This window comes from Musca autumnalis, unplaced genomic scaffold, assembly GCF_047663935.1.
Source record: "Musca autumnalis isolate F117 unplaced genomic scaffold, ASM4766393v1 scaffold_2, whole genome shotgun sequence".
NCBI classification, from domain to species: Eukaryota; Metazoa; Arthropoda; class Insecta; order Diptera; family Muscidae; genus Musca; species Musca autumnalis.
Window position 1 is genome coordinate 254,039,481 of NW_027411755.1, and position 25,529 is coordinate 254,065,009.

At 39.7% G+C, this 25,529-nt stretch overlaps 1 protein-coding gene across 5 annotated transcripts in view; it reads right to left on the reverse strand.

Moving 5' to 3' along the window:
- fusl (transmembrane protein fuseless) overlaps positions 1-25,147 on the reverse strand; it is a 53,370-nt gene extending 28,223 nt beyond the window's left edge. The window contains exons 1-2 of one of the 5 annotated variants that reach the window (XM_073971500.1): positions 24,988-25,147; positions 23,974-24,105 (exon numbers count right to left, since the gene is read on the reverse strand). The gene's annotated coding sequence lies outside the window, so the exon portion shown is untranslated. Of the gene's footprint in view, positions 1-23,973; positions 24,106-24,334 lie in introns of all 5 variants that reach the window. The other 4 variants (XM_073971501.1, XM_073971498.1, XM_073971499.1 and 1 more) reach the window with 4 other exon arrangements.
- Positions 25,148-25,529: the final 382 nt, after the last annotated feature.

The window sequence follows — 25,529 nt, forward strand, 5'->3', positions numbered from 1 at the left end:
CCTGACCGTGCCATTCGATTCTTAAACCTACTTCGAACCACATTAAGGCCCCCATAATATCCAATCGTCGTCGTAGACCATATACTTAGGTTCAATGTAAGTGTTGGAGAAATAATTCTCATTCTCTTCGCTTAATTGCCCAAAAATATATTCTGGTTCCTTACTGAAGTTGTTAAATATCGCCGACAAAGTACCAGTAAAATATACGTGTGGCTTGTCCGCAGATTCGGTAACTGGTACTAGTCAACCAATCTCTTAGTAAGTTCTCTGCTCTTAGCACGCTCTCATCAAGCTCTATTCTCGTGGTCAGCTCGACACTCGTAACCAGGCCATTAACCGATTGCATCCGAATACCCAAATAGAAATACAACAAGGCAACGATAATCGATTATGCAGGTGTCATACGAATCATCCAAAGTTTTCAACATGAAATCACAATGATAATGCCTAAGCAACTGGATAACTCCAGAGCCCGAAACGTGTTTCAATCTATGTTTAGCCATCCCTAAAAACCCGACATTGACCAACTAAAATGGCTGTGCACACGAGAACTATCGAAAGGTGTGAATGACAATCGGATAACTAATTGAGTCTGAATGTCCCTCACAATGATACAAATTTTCGCATAAGGTCCTTCGAAGATGGCTTTGCATTTGTACCGAAGTTAGACTATGTGGTCCTGTAATGTTTTTCGTACAAAATCCATATTTCCCGAGATAATGGGCCGAAAGCTCTAAAATTCTTTGCGGCCACCAACTAACACGAAGATATAGTCAATCTTCGGTCACATCCTTTACCTTCTACACAAATGTTCGCTTAGGTGCTAAATCCTTGGTTATCTATCCGTTTTTTATTCGTATGGACCGAAGTGCCTTCTCTTGGCGAAAGAGAAGATTCTTGAAAAACTACTCCTCCCCATGATGAAAAGCAGTTTCAGATTCCCACATTTTAATCGTGTAGTATGGTCGTACCTTCCTGCTGGAACCGGATCTATGGCAGGCCTTCGATATTGCCGACCATAAAGACGAATACCCTCCAGCAGTGTTTTAAAAATTTATGAAATCGAAATCACCTTAAGGCGTGTTCTCCCTTTCTTGCATTCCACAGCCTCCGAACGACATATAAAAGGTAATGAATGCGGTTGAATAAAACGATATTGGCATATCGGCATACCACAAACATTCCCGAAGGTACATTTAAGTCTTCTGTCACATCAATGCGACAATTTGGAGTCGATCGATCCATTTTCGTTCGTCTGTCTTTACGGCCATTCTTTCATACACCTTTCGAACTAAACGAGAATTAAACGCCATAATCAGCCTGCAGGCTAACGGGGTATATACACTTTCATACGACCAAATGTGCCTCCTCATCGAAATAATGTTTTAGAACCCAAATATGTTTGGGCGAAATCCGTTTCAGACAATTTGGAGCCGATTTAGCAATTTCCGTCCGTCTGTCTGCCTGGAGCACACAATGACTCTCGACCGGATCAAACGAGTGAAACCAAAATTTGGCCTTCGTAATATTTTGTACAAACTTAGTTTAAGTTCCCCTCAAAAATTTTCTCTAAAATTGTGCGCACGATAACTCTGGACAGTAGTAACCAAGTTGGTCCATACTTTGCACATCGTAAAATTTCTACCGGTCATAGATAAGGTTCCAATATGGACTCTATCGGCCCACACAAAAGTGTAAAAAAATGAAAAGAAAGAGTACGCACGATTATTTTGTATGGAGCCGATTTGGTCCAAACTTTGAATCACCTAAACTTCGAAAATGGTTCATATCGGTCTTCTCCTTAGGATACCTACCTCCCCCACATAATGCCAACATGTTTGTTTAAGTGCAGTTTAGTGTCTGTTCGAAGATCCTTTGGAAATTGATACGGATGCTACTCCTTGCTGTCCTGTTTACAACGATATAATATTTTTTGATAGGCATAGTGGTCCATGGTTATACGATGACCAACTGAAATGGCTGGAGGTCGCGATATCTATCGTAAAAAATACTCCCAAAACAAGACCCACTTTTGAAATGGACTATGTCGATCCATTTCTACAGGTACCTCCTCCGCAACACCTTTGTGTTTTAATCAAAATATATTTTATTTCTGTTGGCAAGTTCATACGTCCCACATGGCCACAAAATCTGAAAACCCCCAATACATAATTGTTGGGGAAAAGGATTTTGGTTGCGTAGCCGGTATTCGATTCGATATTGTCGATGGGTGAAACTTTCAATTCACACAGGCTGAGGGTATATCTCTGTCGCCTAGGTCGAAGGATACTTTTTTAATTGTTTTAATCAGCCGATTGCTCTTTTGTGTCCTTGTAAAAATCTCCGACCAATTATTTGTTTACAAGATTTCGAGAAGCAGGATAACAAATTGTAGATATCTAAAATATCCACGGTCTTATAGTGAAGTATCGTTTAAATATTTCTTGTCTGCAGATTTTGCCAATAAATAAAATTCTTGCATTGCGGAAACCGATAACCGCAATAACAAAATATAGTTCATGGCTGCAGAGAATGCATATCGTATGCAAACGTCCAGTCGAACTTGATGTTGATTTGTTGTTCTTTTTTTGTTTAATTCATTTTTCTATTCCCCAATGACAGCAACAAGTTCTTGACTAACTAAAAACCTGACAGCCTGACAAATGGCTAAGTGACAAATTCTGCATAGAATTATTCAGCGTATGATGAATGAATGAATGCCCAACTAGCAGCCTAACCAAGCCAATCGTCAGCATTTAGAATCACGACAATAATATGTGGAATATCTGAATCTGAATACTTTGTCGACCGACCATCTAATCAAGGAAGTCTTGCTGCGATTGCGTTTTTATTTCAATTCTGCACAAAGGTTGGAGAACAGCAGTTGGTCTTATTGTTGTTGACTATTAATCGTTGTACTTGGGAATTGTTGTTGATGTTTTTGTTGTTGTTGCTATTACAACAAGTACATATCTATAGTGTGTTTTTATTTAGCATTTGTACGACTGTAAATTCTTTCGAACGTCTATGGAAACAACAATGGTCAGGGTAATTTTTCAGAGACATTTCAATAGAAAATTTGATAATGTCGAGGACATTGGATGATGATTTTGGAAAATGGGTATGGATATCATGATGGTCAGAGGTCATAAAAAGTGTGTAATTTGCAATAACAGTTATTTATATATGTGATGGATGAGATAATTAACGCTTGGCGATGAGGTTTGGGCTATAACCTTTAAGTTTGTATGAAGGGCCCTGTTAGTGAGAAGATGGGGAATGGGTCTGTATTTTAAAAGTTAAACTTAAATCATATTATCGGATTATTGCTGGGGAACAATGAAATGTGATGATGGGCATCAAACTCTGTGGGAATTTTCGTTGACCGTCAAGCGGTGCTCCGCCTAGCAATCATATGAAACACATCGCACACACACAAAGCTATTGAGAGAAAGTGATGAAGAACTTAGGAAGTTAGGGCATCTGACTAGAGTAGTTCTTACGTCAATGGATTCCAAGTCTTTAGGGACCTGTTGGTAACAAAAAATCAGACGAACTAGCCAGAGCAGGACTCCTCGCGTGGAAACAGGTGGCAAAATCAGTTTAATAGGGGCTCAGCCTTTAACAAATGACATCAAGGGAAGGTACCTGATCCCAAGTCTTTCGGGACCATTTGGTAACAAAAATCAGACGAACTAGCCAGAACAGGATTCCTCTCGTGGAAACAGGTGGTAAAATCAGTCAAATATGGGCTCAGCCTCTTACAAATGACCCTGACGTCAAAATCGTACAATCATCCGCAATCATCAATGCCGCTTGGAGCGGGTGGAATACAGGAGAGGTAGAGGTTAAACATTTCCCATCTTGATGAACTCCCTGTTTTACTCTGCGGGGTTTGGATTTCTTGTTCCTGAATTCCACATATGACTGGCGTCCACGCATATAGTTGAATATCCAACGTTTCAGACTTGGCCGGAGGGTTGTCTGTCCGATGTCATCAAACAGCGTGGAGTGCTTGACAGTATCAGAGGCTTTTGCTAAGTCAAGCTTTGACATCGCTCTTCTATCGTAAGGTTTGAGTCCACGACAAAAAAAATGCAGAATGCGGAGATGCAGCGCTGTTTTCGTGCTGTGCTGCTTACGGAACCCATACTGATGATCGACAACTGGATAGCTTTTTATAACGCAGGGGGGGACTAAAACCTCTAGGGTCTTTGCTACGGCCGAGAAAAGCGAAATCGGTCTATACGATTTACATTTACTGGCATCCTTGCCAGGCTTCAGTAGCGGAACAGCCCTGCCGACAGGTTGAGAACTTTAGTGAGATACTCGACTCCTGGCTCATCCAGCTGTTTCAGCATAAACGTGGAGATTCCATCAGGGACCAACGTTTTGGATGATTTAGCGTTTAGCGATTTAGCGGATGATGACATTCGCAACATCCATCGATTGTAAATTGTGGTGGTTCATCCTCGGCAGGAAGAGATCTAATGCGTAGTAGTATTCTTTTCTTCGTCCTGTCACTCCCGGGGTGCTCGACAAACTGTCGCTGGAAATAACTTGTGCACCTCTTAGGATCAGTCAGCGTAACGTCGCCAAACGTGATTGAGGTCTTATCTTCCTTTTTTCCAGGAGACGAGAGTGACTTAACCGTTGCCAATAATACAGTTTTTCCGGCTCCAATGTTGCAACTCTTCAGATGATTTAGCCACTTGTTCCGCATATGCTCAGCGGCCAACCTGTTAACTTCCAGTGTGACGTCTCTTCACTGGCGTTGAAACGACAAAGCTTATCACGCTCATTTGCTAATCCCGTGGCCTCTGATGGGAAGTTTAGTCTCACTTTGGCTATTCGACCAGCAGCAATGTCTTTTCTGCTACCCGAACATTAGAAGGGTTAGGCCGATCTCTGAAGCGGTCATTAGTGATTTCTCTGAAACTAGGTCAAAAAGCTTTCCCATAATTGATAAATGTGCAGCGTTCAGAGGTAATGAAATCGGGTGGTCTGCTGATGGAGACAATTATGGAGCGATGATCTGATCCAAGAGAAATGACGAGTTGCCACTTGACGTTATTTGTCAGACCACTTGACACGATGGTTGTGGTTATGTCTGGCGAACTGTGACACTCTGTGCTAATTCTGGTAGCGGCGCACTAATTGACCGTACAAAATGTAGAATTATCAATCTGCTAGCACTATACCCATCAGGTCGTTTCCGAGGACCAAATGCCACAACTCATGATTAGCATTAAAGTCCCCAAAGACCAGACAATTATGACCTTCCAAAAGCAGACTAATTTATGTTGGGCCTATAGCCTGTAGTATAGCTATTTATCGGCGGGATGTATGCGTTCAGCAACTCTACCTCGGCAGTTCCACACTTGACTCCTACTCCATACATTCCATGTACGGGTCATTAGAGCCAGACTGAAGCGAGATAGATCTGTATTGAACAGACTGGTGTAATAGGAAAGCTATTCCCCCACATCCACTTCTGATGTGATTCTTCCTCAGTACGTTATAACCATGACAAAACCGTAAGCGGCAGTTGTAGTTGAGCTTGGTTTCCAGCACCGCCACCACTATGAAATTCTTCCGACTCATGAAATCTACTATTTCCACTATCTTACCTCGGAGTCTATTGCAATCGAATTGCAAAAACGATGAATTTTCAAAGATTGGGTGTTAAGAGCTGCGTGCGCGGCTGCTGTTGGGGGGGACTGCGGTTGAGTCGCGTATTCTGATGACGACTCACTGTGGCTGTGTGCAGCATGCAGCAACATAGTCCCTGCCGTAATCCCTTTAATGGACAAGTCCAGAACAACCCCTGAGATGGACTCACTTTCGTCATATATTGGATCTAACCGAAGTTTGAGGGTGGTGGATGCGGATGTGAGCACATATAAATTGGTTTTGGGTTTTCCTCCATCCCGACACGGATCAAAAGAATCCATTCCAGGATATGCTGCTCCCAACACAGAAACATGATACAAATCCAAACATGTGAACACTGAGGTGTCAGCCGCTGACCGGAACACGTGTGTTGTTGTGTGGTTCCGGGTCAAATCCGGTATCGAAACACCCATGTTTCCTTTGTCAGGAAACATGGACTTGTCAAAGGAAAAAATTTTACCATTGTAATCAGAATCAAAAGGACTACCTTCGATAAAAATATCAAAACAATCCTTTAGTCGCCCTTCAGCCGCAACGCAAATATCCACACTTAAAAATTCTGCTTGGACTGGTTGAACCCATAAAGAATCAGGAGACAGGTGAGTGGGGTTGGCTTGGCAGCTAAACAAATGCGGCATGTCCTGTGGCCATGTTGGGTATTGTGATATCAATTCTTTTGCAGCGGATTGTCCCCAAGTAATGTCATTCGGAGGTATCTCTGTACTGCATGCGCACCTGCATCAGTGTGAATGCTATCCAGTCCAACCTGATAGACTCGTCGGTCTAGACGTTCCAGTTTATGCCTTTGGATCTATCTCTACACCTTTTTCAGATGTAATTCGAATTATTTTAATTGTAATTCGAGAATTCTATTTGTAATTCGTAACATTTTATTTGTAATTCGAGAACTCTATTTGTAATTCGAATTATTCCATTTGTAATTCGAAATTTTCCATTTGTAACTCGAATTATTTCATGTGTATTTTCAAATAAAATAATTCGAATTACAAATGGAATAATTCGAATTACAAATGGAATAATTCGAATTACAAATAGAATAATTCGAATTACAAATGGAATATTTCGAATTACAAAAGTGATTAATTCTAATTACAAAGGAAATGTTACGAATTACAAATACAATTCCCTAATTACAATTTCATTTGTAATTACGACTTACAACTAAAATGTTTCGAATTACATCTGACAAAGGTGTAGATTATGAAGATCTGTCCTGACGTGCCTGGGTAGACCAAGCCTGTCCATCAAATCGTGACAGGGATGCTCACTGCGATAACACTCAAGCAGGTACTGCATTAACCACATCCTGTTGTGTTGATGCACCGGTAAAATCTTCGTCTCCTCAAGAAGATGGTCTACTGATTCCATGAGGAGGCAACCTGTTGTAGTCCTCAGGGCGGCATTCTGGCAGGTTTAAAAATATTCTTCCACTGCGCAGCGCTAACATGTACGTACCACGCTGTCGCCGCATAGTACTATTGCTTTGTAAGATGTCAACAATGTCTCCTTGTCAGCACCCCAAGCGCTGCCAGCCAGCGACTTGAGGACATTGTTCCTATTTCTCATGTTACGCAAATAGCTTTGGCTTGCGCGGACGCCTTAAACATGCTATCCAAAGTTACACCCAATATTTTGAGGTAGTTTGTGGTCGGAATCAGTACACCATCGATCAATATGTCTCAGTCTCATTTCAGCCGTCCAAAAGGTGCATAGTGTGGTAGTACGAAGGTCATTCACTGCTTTCGGTAGTTATCATATCCACAGGTAGGATTTTTTAGAGCTTTTGGATCATTATGTCAGGAAGCATAAACTTGCCTATATAAAAAAATATTGTATCGCTGTCAATAAATAGGACGAAAGAGAGTACCTTCGGTAAAAATTTCAAAACCATCCTCTAAATGCCCTTAAGCTTCGCTTAAGAAATAATTTTGAACTTTTATGAGAAAGGGATACCAAACATTGTTGTCTGACCGAATTAGCTATAATTTGACATCTAGGGTTCCTAGTTATCAAAAAACTTATATTCCAAAAATTATGGACATATGTCCATATTTTAGTGTAGCCCCCATATAACGGTACCTCCCGATTTTCGGTATTTTGAGGATTTTAGCTCCAATTTTTTAAACGGACTTTGACATTTTAGGTTCTCAGTGGCCACGAATCTTCATTAAAAATCGTCAGTATAGGTCCATGTTTTCGTATAGCCCCCATATAACGGTACCTCCCGATTTTTGGTAATTTGCGGATTTTAGCTACAATTTTTAACCGAACTGGCTGTAATTTGACATTTAAGGTTCTCAGTGGTCACGAAACTTCTCCAAAAAAAAAATTGGTCCATGTTTTGGTATAGGCTCCATATAACGGTGTACCTCCCGATTTTCAGTAAATAGGATGAAAGAGAGTACCTTCGGTGAAAATTTCAAAACCATCAATTTTTAAACGAACTGGCTGTAATTTGACATTTGAGGTTCTGAGTGGTCACGAAACTTCTTCACTAAAAATCGTCAGCATAGGTTCTTGTTTCGGTATAGTCCCCATATAACGGTACCTCACGATTTTTGGGAATTTTAGCTACAATTTTTAACCGAACTGGCTGTTATTTGACATTTGAGGTTCTCAGAGGTCACGAAACTTCTTCAATAAAAATCGTCAGCATAGGTCTTTGTTTCGGTATAGCCCCCATATAACGGTACCTTCCAATGTTTGGTAATTTGGGGATTTTAGCTACAATTTTTAACCGATCTAGCTATAATTTGACATTTAGGGTTCCTAGCGATCAAAAAAATTATATTTCAGAAATTATGGGCAAAGGTCCATGTTTAGGTATAGCCCCCATTTAACGGTACCTCCCGATTTTCGGTATTTTGAGGAGTTTAGCTACAATTTTTAACCGAACTTGCTGTAATTTGACATTTGAGCTTCTCAGTGGTCTTCTCCAGCAAAAATCGTCGATATAGAACCATATTTTGGTATAGCCCCCATATAACGGTACCTCCAGATTTTTGGTAATTTGAGGATTTTAGCTACAATTTTTAACCCAACTAGCTGTAATTTGACATTTGAGCTTCTCAGTGGTCTCTCCAGTGGTCTTCTCCAGCAAAAATCATCAATATAGAAGCATGTTTTGGTGTAGCCCCCATATAACGGTACTTGCCGATTTTCGGTATTTTGAGGATTTTAGCTACAATTTTTAAACGTAGTTGCTGTAATTTGATATTTTAGGTTCTCAGTGGCCGCGAAACGTCTCCACAAAAAACCGTGAACATACGTCCATGTTTTGGTATAGTCCCCATATAACGGTACCTCCCGATTTTTTGGTAATTTGAGAATTTTAGCTACAATTTTTAACCGAACTAGCTGTAATTTGACATCTGAGGTTCTCAGTTCTCACGAAACGTCTCCACCAAAAACCGTCAAGATACGTCCATGTATTGGTATAGCCCCCATATAACGGTACCTCCCGATTTTTTTGGTAATTTCAGAATTTTAGTTACAATTTTTAACCGAACTTGCTGTAATTTGACATTTGAGGTTCTCAGTGGCCACGAAACTTCTTCACTAAAAATCGTCAATATAGAATCATGTTTTGGTATAGCCCCCATACAACGGTTCCTCCCGATTTTCCGTATTTTGTGGATTTTAGCCACAATTTTTAACCGAACTAGCTATAATTTGACATTTAGTGTTCTTAGCGATCAAAAACTAATATTTAAAAAATTATGGGCATAGGTCCATGTTTTGGTATAGCCCCCATATAGCGGTACCTCCCAATGTTTGGTAATTTAAGGATTTTAGCTACAATTTTTAGCCGAACTAGATGTAATTTGACTTTTGAGGTTCTCAGTGGTCACGAAACTTCTTCACCAAAAATCGTCGATATAGAACCATATTTTGGTATAGCCCCCATATAACGGTACCTCCCGATTTTTGGTAATTTGAGGATTTTAGCTACAATTTTTAACCGAACTAGCTGTAATTTGACATTTGAGGTTCTCAGTGGTCACGGAACTTTTCCACAAAAAATCGTCAATATAGAACGATGTTTTGGTATAGCCCCCATATAACGGTAACTCCCGATTTTCGGTATTTTGAGGATCTTAGATACAAATTGGAGTTGGTTTAGCCGTGTCCGTCTGTCTGTCTGGCTAGCTGGTGCGCACGATAACTCTCGAACGGATGAACCGATTCGGTCCAAAATTTGGCTTTCGTAATATTTTGTCCAAACTTAGTTTACGTTCGAAGATGGGCCATATAAGTCCACTCTTTCAGGTACCTCCCCCAAAATGTTCAAAAATTGTCGCAAAACTTGTGCGCACGATAACTCTTGTAGGGAATAACCGATTTGGTCCATACTTTGCACATCGTGTAATTTCTACCAAACTTAGATTAGGTTACAATATGGACTCAATCGGTGCACTCCTTCGGGTACCTCCCACACAAAATTTCGGAAAAGTTCAGGTTAGGACCTGGTCTCGAATCGCTTTGATTTTTGTTTACGCAAGTTGTATTCGCTGTGCTCTATACTACGCTGTAAGTTTCATTAGGGGCAAGTCCATACTTCCTGCGAAAATAGCCTGAAAGTTACAAAAAACCCTCTGACACCGTGTGTAGTGGTTGGAGCGCAAGATAACTCTCGAACGGATCTGCCGATTCGGTCCAAAATTTGGCTTTCGTAATATTTTGTCCAAACTTAGTTCAAGTTCAATGATGGATTATATCGGTCCACTCCTTCCGGTACCTACCCCACAAAAGTTCGAAAATGTTCGGAAAATTTTTGCGTACGATAACTCTTGAAGGGAGTATAACCGATTTGGTCCAGTTGGTCCAGAAAAGTTCAGTTTAGGACCTGCACTCGAATCGCCTTGGTTCTTTTTGTACCATCATGTATTCACTGTCCCCTATACGAAGGTACAAGTTTCCTCAGGGGGCAAGTCCATACTTCCTGAAGAATAGCCTGAAAGTTGAAAAACAAACCGTATGACACCATATTTATGGGTGGAAGCGCAAGATAATTCTCGAACGGATATGCCGATTCCGGCCAAAATTTGGCCTTCGTAATATTGTTTCCAAACTTAGTTTAAGTTCGTAGATAAACCATATCCACTACCCCACAAAAGTTAAAAAATATCCAGAAAAATTGTGGGCACGATAACTTTACACATTCTCATAATATCTAACAGATATAGATCAGGTTCGAATATGGACTGTATTTGTCCACTCCATTCCTTACCTCCCACACAAAATTTTGGATAAGTTCACTTTAAGACCTGCTATTGAATCTCTTTGATTTTTATTGAAGCAACTTACATTCGCCGCCTCAATTACGATGGTAAAAGTTGTTTCAGGGGCAAGTCCATACTTCTTGAGAAAACAGCCCGAAGGGTGTAATGGTTTTGCTGTTATAGCCCAACATATTCACAGATATATCATCAAAAAAATGAACCCTGCAGAAAAAAAATCCACTAGTTGTCATCTTCCAAGAAAAGTCCTTTCAATACTCATTTTTGTGTAGGGAAGGGAAGGAAATACATGATTGATTGTCCCATGGACTCTATATTTTGAATGTTTGTTGTTGCTTTTGTTCTTCTTGTTGTTCTTGCTGTTGTATGACGTTTGTCCATTTTAAATCATTGACATCCTCTTGAAATTAATGCAATTTGTGATTGCATTAATTAAAAACATCTTGTTTGTTTATATCATTTGTTTTTAGTTCTGTTGCTGTATTGTTGTTGTTATTTTTATTTTTGTTGTTCTCGTATTAGTGGCGTTTCACATTTAGTTTTTCGTTTTATTGGCTTTTTGTGCTTTGAATTCATAATTTAACATTGATCTAATTAAAACTATAAACAGAAAGGCGGGTGGACGGACGGACAGACATCAAGCAAAAGCAGTAGACGTACGAACTACAACAGTAGCGACAACAGTAGCTATAGCAGCCTACAACAACAACAAAAATGCCAACTAACATTTTATCACCACCCATCAACGCCACCAACAAGTAGTAACAACAGCAGCATCATCATCTCCTCCATAATCGTCGCTTAATACCTCCGATCACAGTTGATTTGGAATCTGCTAATTTACTTAAAATGGCCATAAATTTCAAATTAGCACATGACGACGTGTGCTACTGAGTGGATGGATGGATGTAGGAACGGACAGACATAGTTTAACATTAAAAAAAACATTAGCACTCTGGAGAAATGCCAAGTGATTTTTATTGGAAGGTTTTTTTCTCGGTGAAGATGTTTGCTGTGAAGGGAATGCCGAAAGATTCTGTAGTTAATTCGTTTATTGAATGGATTATGTATAGGAGTCAGCTTCTCAGACCAGAAAGTGACAAGAAACTATCAAAACTAACGTCAAGGTCTTAAGAAGAGAAGAAAAGACATATCCTGCATTTTTTTTAAACTTTGCCAGGGCTGTCCACTTCGAAGTTCTACCTGATTATTTGAAACATTCCACTTCACTTTACATATTTCCTAATCCCTGAAGAAATGAAATTGGGTTCCCTTTCTTCCATAATTTCCATTTTTACAGTGTTTTTTAGAAATATCTTAGAAAATAATTATTTGTTTAAATGTCTTTTTAAATTCGATGTTAAAACCCCCCATAGATCTGCTAAATTCGTGTCCATTTAAATCAATTATCACTCTCAATGTCAGCTGAAAATACGCGGAACCATATGTGAAAATCTTTAGTGTGAGTTGAAGTATAAAGATCTAGAGGAAGAGTGCCAACCATCGACGTGTTACTAGTCATGTAACTAACAATAAGTGGTTTATCAAAAGTTGCGATGAATAGAAGTTTCGATTGAAAAACATTCAAAATAATCAAGTAAAAAGTATCAGCCTGATGTACCGACAGTGATATACCCTCAGCCTCGGACCTAATGAAAAAGTAAACACAAAACAAATTGGACCAATTTCTCAGGAATAATGGACTTGCCCTCGAAAAAAAAATTGTACCGATGTAACTAAAGCCACATACACAACATGTTGCCAAAACATTAAAAACTGCACTCTTTCCAAACTTTTTGTAGAATGTATTTTGTGTGAGTGGTCGGACATAATTCGAGTCTGCAAGAAATAATACGATGTACCACGTTTGGACCAAATCGGTTTCTACCTTCGAGAGTTATCTTACGGGTCATCATTAACTCTGGAAGTATGGACTTGCCACCGAGAAAAAATGCGCCGTTGTAATAGGGCCCGCAAGAAGAACTTGTTGCAAAAAAACTTCAAAACGATCCGAGACGAGCTGTTAAAATTTAGCTTTTTCAAATTTTGTGTGGGAGGTAGACGAAGGAGTGTGCCGATTTATTCAAACCTAATCTAGTAATAATACCAAATGCAAACTTATGGTGCCACTGTGGCGCAATGGTATGCACACAGTTCCACGGATTGACTTGGAACCAAACAAAACACACATTCCGGCCAGCGGCTGCCATCGCAGTGTACACATGTTTGTATTTGTATTTGTGTTGGGAGCAGTATATCCCAAAATTCCTGCTCCGGATTCTTTTGTTCCGTGTCGGGACGGAGGAAAACTCAGGATCTCGATTTGTCACATCCGAATCTTCACCTAAACCCAATCTTCGGTGAGATGCAATAGGAGTCGGGAGTGGGGGCATCTAAGGTTCTGGACTTGTCCAAGCGAGAGACTACGACAGGGACTATGGTGCTGCAGCCCCCAGTGAGTCGTCGTCGTCAGATTACGCGACTCCCCTCCGCAGCCCCCCTAACAGCAGCAGCACATGCAGCACTTAACACTAACGGTTGCTGTTGCAATCCCTGCAATTGCAATTCAATTGAAATGTACTGCGAGGTAAGATCGATGAAGTAATCATGGAGGAGGCGGTGCTTTACAACAACTACAGAAGTGGAGGTGGGGATTAGGTTTCCTATTGCACTAATCTGTTTAATACATACCTATCTCGCTTGAACCTGGCTATTATGACTAAACAAAACAAAACAAAACATGGTTCCACAACATCCCATACGGGACAAGGGAGACTTCTCTCATATCAATGAGTGCACCCCGATTCATATTTAGCTCAATGATATGGGACCTACTGTTTATCGCCGAGTCCGAACGGCGTGTCTAAGACACCACTTTTGTAGAGAAATTTTACATGGCTGAAATACTCAGGAAATGTCGCCAACATTACTGAGGGGTATTTTGCCACCGTTGAAACATGTTTGATGTTGCCTGGCCGGGGAATCGAACCGCCGAACTTTTGCATGCAAGGCGTGCGTGCATACCATTGCACCACGGTGGCACCCATTATGACTAGTACTTGGAATATATCGACGCCTCCAAATAATAGTATGCTAAGTCGACTTAGCATGTTTTCAAGTTCTTTATATTTTTATATTTAACGTCCTTTAACTTAAATTCTGTCAAATTTTGGTAATAATCGGACAATCCGAACAGAAGTTATAAAGAAATATTTACTTAGCATAGTACTGAAGGTCAAAGAAATTTCAAAACTTTTAGAGCTTGTCCTGCAAAACTCACTGTTCAGAATTAGCAAACTATTATTTGGAGGTGTCGAACGTCTTTTAACTTAAATTCTGTCAAATGTTGGTAATGGTCGGTCAATCCGAACAGAAGTTATAAACGAATATTGACTTAGCATAGTACTGAAGTTAAAAAAAAATTCGACACTTTGAGAGCTTCTCTTGCAAAACTCACTTTTTAGACTTAGCATACTATTATTTGGAGGTGTCGATATGGAGTAACAGTCAGGTGTGAAACAGCCGAGGTAGAGTTGCCTAACGTATACATCACGCTGATAAATAGCTATACTGCAGATTATATGCCCAATATTAGCCCGCTATTGCACGTCCAAAACCGTCTGGTGGCATTCAGCCCTCGGAAACGTCCAGAGAGGTACAATGTTAGCTGAGCAGATTTATAGCTATATATTTTGCACGATCAATGAACATGGCCATACCAGAATTAGCAGAGTGTTACTGTTAGCCAGCTACCCGTCATTTCGCATGGGTCAGACAATCTCCCCATAATTGTCTCCATTGGCATACCGCCCGACTTCATCATCTCTAAACGCCGCACTTTCATCCATCATGGGAAAGCTAATTGGCCTAGTTTTAGAGAGTTCACTAACTACCGCTACAGATATCTGCCCAACCCTGCAGCCGCTCGCTATATACTTGCGTGTCTAATACCCGAAGTGAGACCAAATTTCCCAGCAAAGGCGACGGGATTAGCAAAAACGAGCGTGATGAAGTTCGTCGTTCAACCCCAGGCGAGACCAAATTTCCCAGCAAAGGCGACGGCATTGGCAAAACCGAGTGTGATGAGGTTCGTCGTTCAACCCCACGGTCAGGTAGCAAACACTGGAAGTTAACAGGTTGATCGGTGAGCATAAGCGGAAGAAGTGGTTAAATCATCTGGAGAGTTGCAACATTGAAGCCGGAATAAGTGAATTGTGGGCAACGGTTAAGGCACTCTCGAACCCTGCAAAGAAGGAAGATAGGACCTCAGTCACGTTTGGCGACGTTACGCTGACTGATCCGAAGAGGTGAGAAAGTTATTTCAAACTACAGTTTGTCGAGCACCCCGCCACAGAGATCTGGCCAACCCTTATGATGAAACGACGTTCCGAGGCATCATCACAGCTGCAGCCGCTCGTCATATGCCTGCTGGTCTAATACCCGAAGTGAGACCAAATTTCCCAGCAGAGGCAACGTGATTAGCAAAAATAAGGTTCGCCGTTCCAAACCTAATGACTCCAGAGTCAGGGAGCTAACGCTGGAAGTTATCAGGTTGGGCGGTGAGCATAAGCGGAAGAAGAGGTTAAATTATATAAGATTTGCAACATTGGAGCCGGAATAAGTCAATTGTAAGCAACGGTTAAGGCACTCTCGAACCCGGGAAAGAAGGTGGATAGGACCTCAGTCATGTTTGGCGACGTTACGTTTACTGATCCGAAGAGGTGTGCAAGTTATTTTAATCGACAGTTTGTCAAGCACGCCGGAAGTGACATGGCGTAGAGCAGTGTAATACGTCCCATTAGATCTCTTCCTGTCGAGGATGAACCACCACAGTTTACAATGTATGATGTTGCGAATGTTATCGGGAATGTTAAATCTTCCAAAGCTTTGGGCCCTGATGGGATCTCCATGGCAATTCTGAAACAGTTGGATGTGCCGGGAGTTGAGAATCTCATTATTCTAGGGAATGGGCAGGGATCCGCTGCTGAAGCAAGGCAAGGACGCCAGTAAAGGCGGTCGTACAGGCTGAATTCGCTTTTGTCGTTCGTTGCAAACATCCTTGAGGCTTTAGTTCTCCCAAGCGTTAGAAATGGCTATCCAGTTGCATGGGTTCCGTCAGCAGCACAGCACGACAACAGCGCTGCACGTTGAGGATGCATTTGCTTGTCGTGAATCACTCGAGGATTTTCCTCACCCCAAATGCGACAATTCTGCCTATTGACGAAGATGGAAATGGGCCTCGTCACTGAAGATTATTTTATCGGCAAAATCAGCATTTTCATGTTGTCTCTCCAATACCAAAGAGAATGCGCTGTTCATTCGTGTAGCGCTCCATTTTTAATACCTTCTACTAGCAAACAATAACAATTGTTCAAATGTCAAACGATGACACTTCGAATGGCGCCAAATTTAAAAATTATTTTTTAGTTGGGACTCCCATTATTAATGGACGCCAAGGTGGGGTGATATCTCCGGAACTGTCTAACCTCAAGCAGGTTTAAATAGCATTCACACAGATGCAGTTGCAGATGCCAACTATCGTGTGAATGCGGTCCTCGGAGAACATCCCCCATTGATCGTAGCTAAGTCAGCTTCCACGACAAGCCAGTCGTATGTGGAATTCAGGAACAAGAACTTCAAGCCCCGCAGATTGAAACAGGGAGTTTATCAAGGTGGGATGATATCTGCGGAACTGTGTAACATCAAGCAGGTTTAAATAGCATTTACACAGATGCAGTCGCAGATGCTAACTATCGTGTGAATGCGGTCTCATCGATCGTAGCTAAGTCAGCTGCCACGACAAACCAGAGTAGTTTTGGCCCAACTACGCTGGGGATGGTGTAGCCGTCTGAATTCTAATGGTTCAAGGACCGATCACACCGTCATCTGCGCAGCATGCGGCACAGGCCCGCACGACATACTGCACCTTTCCAACTACCTTGTCAAACCTCAAATCTACTCAAATAACTCCAAGAGATAGATCCAGAGCCAGATTAAGCAAAAAAAAAAAAAAAAAAAAAAACAAAAACGAACAAACCTATTAAATACTGTTACAACAACCCAGTCTTGCCCTCAAGTCATTTGTTTACTGTACCATCCTCGTCTTTATATTTGCGATTTTTGCCGTTGAGGCTGATTTTTTAAAAAGACTATGGCTGCCCTATTAATAAATTGCACACAGAGACTTCGGTTATCTGTCCCACACACAGGCTTTTATTAAAACCTCTATCCGGTCCGAACCTATTAAAATGAGTAATGATCATGACACTTTGTAAAATGAGTATCCGATTTGAACAAAACTTGGTAAAATGTCTTCCAAATATACGTCAACCTCCCAGAGGGTCTATATCGGAAAACATCTTCGGATACCTCCCTCATAAAAGTTTAATATTTCGCTTCAGTGCAGTTTAAGGGCTGTCTAAAGATCGTTTTGAAAATGTTACTGCAGGTACTCCTGGTGGTTCTGTTATTATCGTTATTTTGTTTTTCTTGGACAACTCCCTGATATAATAGGCCAATAGCTGCAAATCCTACGGTAATACACTAAACGGTTGGTGGAAGCGATAAATCAAAATAATATCGACTTTCAAAATGGACTATGTTTATGTTGGTTCATTCCTGCAGGTATCTACTCCGCAAAAGTTCAAGACTTTTACTTTTTAATCCAAATGAAATTTATTATTTTTTATTTTTGCCTTATTAAGGCGAAGGTCATTTATAGTGATATTAATTGATTAATTCACTTTCGAGATGAGCTGTTTAGACCTAAGAGATAGTCTCTTATCTCTTAGGTCTAAACAGCTCAACTCGAAAGGGAAATTTATTAGCATTATTCGGAATATCCAAAATCGTTGAAATTAATACTAATGAATAATGTTATTATGGATAAGCTAGTGATGGTTGTATAGTACATTTAGGTCCACCACTCCAGTTATTGATTTTTACTGTCAAAGGCTGAGGGTATTTTGCTGTCGGCACAGCTTACTAATTCTTTCTTTACATGTTTTATATGTATATCATTTTGTCAAAAAAAAAAAAAAAAAAAAAAAAAATCGGTGGCTATTCTATTTCTAGTCCATAACTAGTTCCTTGCTCCAACGGGTAAACACAAATACCAAATCATCTCTTACACGCACACATTCACACCGACATTTCTCGATTATCTTTAGGAAAAACATCAGCGCACTTAAATTAACTCTGATTTAAATTTAGAATTTATTAGAAGTCTCAGAATCAGCAGTAACAGTAGCAGCATCAGTCGGCAGCATCATTAATCGTTGGTTGCTGCGTTCATTCCGAATATTTGTCGCCTTCGTTCCGTTTAGTAAAAGTGAATAAAGTTGAAATATTCGAATGGAATGTTCGTGTTCATTTCAAATTAGTCAAAGACAACCTGAGACAATTTCTTCGTGTTGTCTTTTTCTTGATTAGTTTTGAAGTTCATTGACTTTTGATACAAATTTTGAGATAGGTCAAGGTAAATTTGAAAACAAGCATAGAGGAACTAAAAATCAAATGCATATAAGGAAGTCCGTAGTATATTTGGTATATAATTCTAGTACGTGTGTTTACTTCCTTTTCTAAGTAGTGTGGAACCGGATTTTTTTTATTTAATTTATAAAATTTTTTTTCAAATAAATTTTAAAATTGCAGTTTACTTATTAAAAGCATTTAATCCTACCCACAACACTTTAGAATCGAAAAAAATGTGCAATTGCCAAATTTTCTTGGGCAAAAATGTTAACATTTCGAGTTGTTTACATTGAACAGCTGATTAAAAGTCAGCTGATCAGCCTTCCAAATTTTTGCGGCACAATTTTCCCAGCAAAAATTTGCAAGTTCTCAGTCACAAAATCTCTCCCAACTCGCTCTCTTTTGCTGGATAATTTTGTTATCGAACAGACCTCATATAAATAGCTCGGATGTGCCTAAGTTCAGATCGATTTTATTGTTATTAAATATGGGAAATTTATATTAAAATGGTGCAATATTTCACAACAATATTTGTCTAGTTTTTTGCTTAGTTTGCTCCCAAAAAGTCCCTGACGTACAATGTTCGGCACGCTGGTAAAAGGAGGCTATACTAATTGATCTGAGAGAATTCTTCTTTTATCCCTTCTTAGATGTTTTTAGGAACTTACATGTGTAGATATTGTAACGCATTGGTAATTTTCATAATTACGAGTTTCTGGCCTTATAATGAAAACGAAAATATTTAACATCAAAAATAGTTTTACTGTTTTCCAAAGTATTCTCCTGCATGATTTATTCAGTTTTTCATGCGCTCAACACCATTGCCGAAACAGTTTTTCCACTCCGATTGAGATACCTCCAAAACATGTTTTTTTTTAACGCTTCAACAGCATCTTCTGGCGACGAAAATCGTTGACAACTCTCTTTTCTTAATGTGCGGGAATAAAAAAACTGCCATTGGGCTGTACGGCGGATGACCCACCAATTCCAAGTTTTGACCCACCAAAAAGGTTTGAGACGATGTTTCAAATGATTGGTCTTGTTCATTTTTCGAATTTCTTAGAATTGATGTTTGTCAATTGACCCGTTTTGCCGAAGAAACAGGAGACCATTTGTATCCATCCCACGGCGGTGGGCTCTTCGATACCGGATTGCCCGGAAATACACAACACCAGTTTTTGTTTTTGTATTCTTTTCCGCATTATTTTGGTCCGAGCAGAACAGAGGAAAACCGAGGACCACATCCGCATTCATCACACACAAACTTTGATGAGATGCGATAGATGCCGGGAGTGGGTGTATCTCAGTTGTCGTTCTGGACTCGTTCATGTGAGGGACTACAACAGGGAATATGTTGCTGCATGCTGCTGCTGAACACATCCCCCAGTGTGTCTTCGTTGTCATCAGAATAGGCGACTCCACCGCAGTACCCCCAACAGCAGCCGCACACGCAGCACTTAACACCAGCCGTTACTGATCCAATCCCTGGAAACGCACCATTTTAACATTTTATTTGCTATGGGCACCGAGGTAAGATCGAGGAAATAGTGGATTTCATGAGTCGGAAGAATATCATGGTCGGGCGGCGGTGCAGGAAACCATGCACAACAACAAGAAAAAATGGGAGTTCATATATTCATACTCCTTCAGTGTTGTCCTGGGAGGCAGACCCCCACCCATCAATGATGAAGAGTGGAAACTGTCAAAGAATACGAAATGCACACTATCTCAACTTTGGTAGGAACTCTCAAAATATCTAAAAAGCTACCTAAATCAACTAAATCTCGAAATCTCAGACCAATGTCCCAAGTGCGGCAGCTCTCTCCATACGACTAGGCATCTTTTCGCGTGCCCGCAAAATCCCACGGATCTGACACCTGAGGCGCTATGGACAAATCCAATCCAGGCTGCATTTTTTTTTGGATTGGATGTGGACTAGTAAAATGTCAGTATTTCTAATTTTCTAAAATCTTTCTCTTTTTTACTTTTTTCTTTTCTCCCAACAACATACATACGTGGAAACCTTCTAGCGGCTACAACAACAATAACATGAACAACTACAGCTTACTGCGTTTTGATGGTTACAGCGTGCTGAGGAAGGATCGCACCAAAAGTGGATTTGTGGAATTAGCTTTCCTATTGCCCCTGTTTATTTAATACAGACTTATCTCGCTTGAGCCTAAGTCTAATGACGCGTACATGGAATATATGGGGGTAACAGTCATGTGTGGAACTACCGAGGTAGAGATGCTCAACGTATACATCCCGATATTAGCCCGCTTTTGGAAGGACTTGGGGAAATTTAATGCTCATCATGAGTTGTGGCATTCGATCCTCGGAAATTACCAGATTGATATAGTGCTGAATGATCAGATTGATAGCTTTACGTTTTGCACGGTCAGTGAGGACACCTCTATTAGAACTAGCGGAGAGTGCTACAGTTCGTCAGTCGTAACCAAATGACGTCACCTGACAACCCGTTGTTTCTGTTGGGTCAGACCATCTCCCCATAATTGTCTCCATCAGCAGACCGACAGACCGGAAGCGCAAGCGCAACAAATGGCTAAATAATCGGGAAAGTTGCAAGAGGAATAAGTGAATTGAGGGTAACGTTTAAGTCACCCTAAGGATACCAGCAAAGGTGAATCGTACATACCGATTTAGCTTTTGTCACCCTTAACAAATACCCATGAGGCTTTTTAGTCTTCCCTTGCGTCGGAAATAGCATTCCCGTTGCAGATCATCAGCATGGGTTCAGTAAGCAGAACAGCTGAACAACAACGCTGCACGCCATCTCCACACATATTAGTCGAGAACTCAAGAAGACGTGTTATAGACCAGTGATGTTAACGGTCGACTTATCGAACAGACTACCCTCCAGCGAAGTTTGAAACATTGGATAATCAATGATGTGTGCGGACGCTACTCCTTCATGGGATTCAGGAACAAGAAGTCCAAGCCCTGTAGAGTGAAACAGGGAGTTATCCATTAAGACGATACATTTTTTTCAGGAGCAAGTCCATACTTCCTAAGAAAATGGCCTGAAAGGTGTAAAACCCCCTATGGCTGAAATGAACGAAAATTTTCAAACAGGATTCTGCGCTGGAATGGAGTAACCAACCAGTAGAGTCCAAATTTTGTACATCCTTATATTTTCACCAAACTTAGTTTAAGTTCGAAAATGGTTTTTATCGGTTTATTCCTTCGGTACCTCCTTCACAAATGTTCAAAAAGTTTTTGCTTAAATTGAACGAGCGATATATATTGAACGGAGCCACCAATTTGCTCTAAACTTTGGATCTACTAATATTTTGTCTAAATTTAGTTTATATTCGAAAATTTTCCATATCAGTCCACTACTTTGAGTACCTCCGACATAAAAGTTGAACATTTTTGTATAAGTACAGTTTAGGATCTGTTTGAAGATCCTTTGGAAACGTATACCGTCGTTTCTCCTTGTGGTGCTGTTTACAGCGAAATTATTATACCCTCCACCATAATATGGAGGGTATAATTAAATTTGTCATTCCGTTTGTAACACATCGAAATATTCATCGGATACCCTATAAAGTATATATATATATTCTTGATCAGGGTAAAATTCTAAGTAGATATAACCAAGTCCGTCTGTCCGTCCGTCCATCCGCCTGTTGAAATCAACATACAGCCCGCAATTTTTAAGATAGAGCTTTGAAATTTGGTATAGAAGTTTCTATTACTTGGTATTATGTTTGGTATTGCAAATGGGCTACATCGGTCCACACCGAAATTGTTGAAATTTGGTATTTGGTATCGTTGGTGGTATAAAACTTTCCCTCAGAATTTTGTTGGTATGGGTCCACGCCTTCATATAGCCCCCATAGAACGGTACCTTCCGATTTTCGGTATTTTGAAGGTTGTGGTCTCAATATTACTCTGAAAGGGCTGAAATTTGGTATTTATTCTTCATTGGGGGTACAAAACTTCCCCCTAGAAATTTGTCGGTACTGGTCCACGCCTTCATATAGTCCCATAGAACGGTACCTCCCGATTTTCGGTATTTTGAAGGTTGTGGTCTCAATATTACTCCGAAAGGGCTAAAATTTAGTATTTATTCTTCATTGGGGGTACAAAACTTCCCCCCAGAAATTTGTCGGTACAGGTCCACGTCTTCTTATAGTCCCCATAGAACGGTACCTCCCGATTTTCGGTATTTTGAAGGTTTTAGCTTCGTTATAACACCGAAATGGCTGAAATTTGGTATTACTTGTTCGTTGGTGGTATAAAACTTTCCCCCAGAATTTTGTTGGTATGGGTCCATGCCTTCATATAGCCCCCATAGAACGGTACCTCCCGATTTTCGGTATTTTGAAGGTTGTGGTCTCAATATTACTCCGAAAGGGCTAAAATTTGGTAGTTATTCTTCATTGGGGGTACAAAACTTCCCCCCAGAAATTTGTCGGTACAGGTCCACGCCTTCATATAGTCCCCATAGAACGGTACCTCCCGATTTTCGGTATTTTGAAGGTTGTGACATCAATATTCATCCAAAGTGGCTAAAATTTGGTATTTAGTCTTCGTTCGGGTAATAAAACTTTCCCACTGAAATTTGTTGGTACAGGCCCACGCCTTAATACAGCCCCATAGAACGGTACCACCTGAGTTTCGGTATTTTGAAGGTTTTAGCTTCATTATCACACCCAAATGGCTGAAATTTGGTATTACTTGTTCGTTGGTGGTATAAAACTTTCCCCCAGAATTTTGTTGGTATGGGTCCATGCCTTCATATAGCCCCCATAGAACGGTACCTCCCGATTTTCGGTATTTTGAAGGTTGTGGTCTCAATATTACTCCGAAAGGGCTAAAATTTGGTATTTAGTCTTCGTTCGGGTAATAAAACTTTCCCACTGAAATTTGTTTCCGTGATTCGTGATCGGAAATATCGTAAATTTGGTATTTAGTCTTCTTTGAGTCTAAAAACTTTACGCCAGAAATTTGTCGGTATAGATCGACGTTTTGATATGGCCCCCATAGAACGGTACCTCTCGAATTTCCGTATTTTCAAGGTTAGCGATATTGTTTTACCGAAATTGCTGAAATTTGGTATTAAGTCTTTTTCATAAACGAATGGAAACTAATTGTTCCATTTTACTTTAATACCACTCCTGGTGGAGGGTATAACAAGTTTGGCCCGGCCGAACTTAAAGCCGTTCTTAATTGTTTTTTTTTGTGCGCAAGTTCATGTTTAGATTTGGTCCAAACTTTGCACATCGTACAGTTCCAGATATATAAATTAACAATCGTTTAATTTCTCTAAAAAATTAGAGTTTTGGCCAGGAGAATCGATTTCTGAACATTATGCCGCATAAATATTGTGTTTGCTTCTTTTTTGGACAGAGGCTAAGGGATCAGCACAGCTGTCTTATACTTCCTTACTTGTTTAATATTGGATTGAAGGCGCAGGGCACATTTCACAAAGTAATATTTTTTTATAAACATAATTTTGAAAAATTATCATACGTTATTTTTTAATTTTAAATATAATATACAAATTTATTTTTTACCCTTATATGATTTGTATATTTACCTTATTTATTTATATATTTTTGCTGGTCTGATATTTTTTCGCAGTTTCTTAGCAGTTAACGTGGGTAATAACTTATCTCATCTGTTTGCAATCAACTATTTGAGTTAAATATTTAACTTGTCATTCATTGTTCTTTGGAAAATATAAAAAAATTGATTTAGATTATTAGCATCATTCAGAATTAATCACTAATGGCAAAATATTATAACGATTTAGTTAACACCTTTAGTAAAAAAAAATTTAAAATTTGAAAACAAACAATTACAAAAAAAAATTAGCATGTATGCTATAGGCTACGCATTCAACACGATCTTCAAATACTAATATGTATGTATGTGGTTGGTATGTGGTAGGTACGTACTACTAATGCGAATAGAATGACACAGTTTATAGTTATTGTTTGGCACTGTTTTTTTATTTATTTGTTGTTGTTGTTTTTTGATTGTGGTGCACCTTTCTTCTTGTTCCGCTTTGTTATCCAATTTTCTTTTCTTTTTTTATTTATTTATTTGTTTGGTTTTCTTTTATTCTCCAAATATATAACAAATTATGATCACCACACACTGTTACACGCACGGAATTTAGCTATGATCCAGCGATCCACAATATAAACTTACACACACAGACGCTCAGGAAAAAACAGAAAACAAGCATTGCGTCCGTTTATGTTGGAGGGGTTGTGCGTTTATTTTTTTCTAAATTTTATTTTGAAAATATTGTCGAAAGGTGTGTTTTATTTTTGATTATTTTTTTATTTAATTATTTTTTGTTTTATGTTTTTTCTCTTATTTTTAGCACCGGAAGTTTTTTTTTTTTTTGTTTTTAAGGATAATCCTTTGCTTAATTATATCCGTTTCTGCTGTTGTTGTTTTTTATTCTTTGTTTATTTTCAAAACAACAATTCGTTTCGCTATCTTTTTTTTTTTTGTTTCTCACAACTCGTTCGTATGGTTAAAAGTAAAATTTGCAACTGATCAGATAGCGCCTAACCATAATCCATAGGTGCTGCCGTACCATTTGAAAAATTCAACTCAAATTCTCAACTCAACGACACCAGCAAAGAAAGAAAAATTGTTTTTCACTCTCAGCCGCGGACTGTTGTGTTCCGTTACTTGGTGCCAAAACAGCAGAATTGATATATCTCTAAGCGGCAACGAGCGACTCACAATATCAACTAAAACAGATTTCAAAGCTCACACAACGATAATCCAGCCATCCACCCAACCAACCATTCATCCATCCATCCCTCCATTCATTTCACACAAAGCAAGCATTAGCAAATGAACGAACGAACACAGAGCGCTACAACCCAGACGGGCCACCTAGCTGGGCTCTGGGTAGGCGACGTTTCTTTCTTTTTTTTTTCAATTTTAGTATCATTCGAATCGTTTGTTTGTTTGCTTGTTACAGTAGTGAAAAAAAGATTAACCTGCTTGCTAGCTAAGTGAATGGCTCTCTCTCCCTCAAACTCTCTGAAATCTTATCACAGTAACAGTTGGTGGTGTTACGGATAAAAATCACTCAATAAAAATTAGCAGAGATAATATAAGACACCA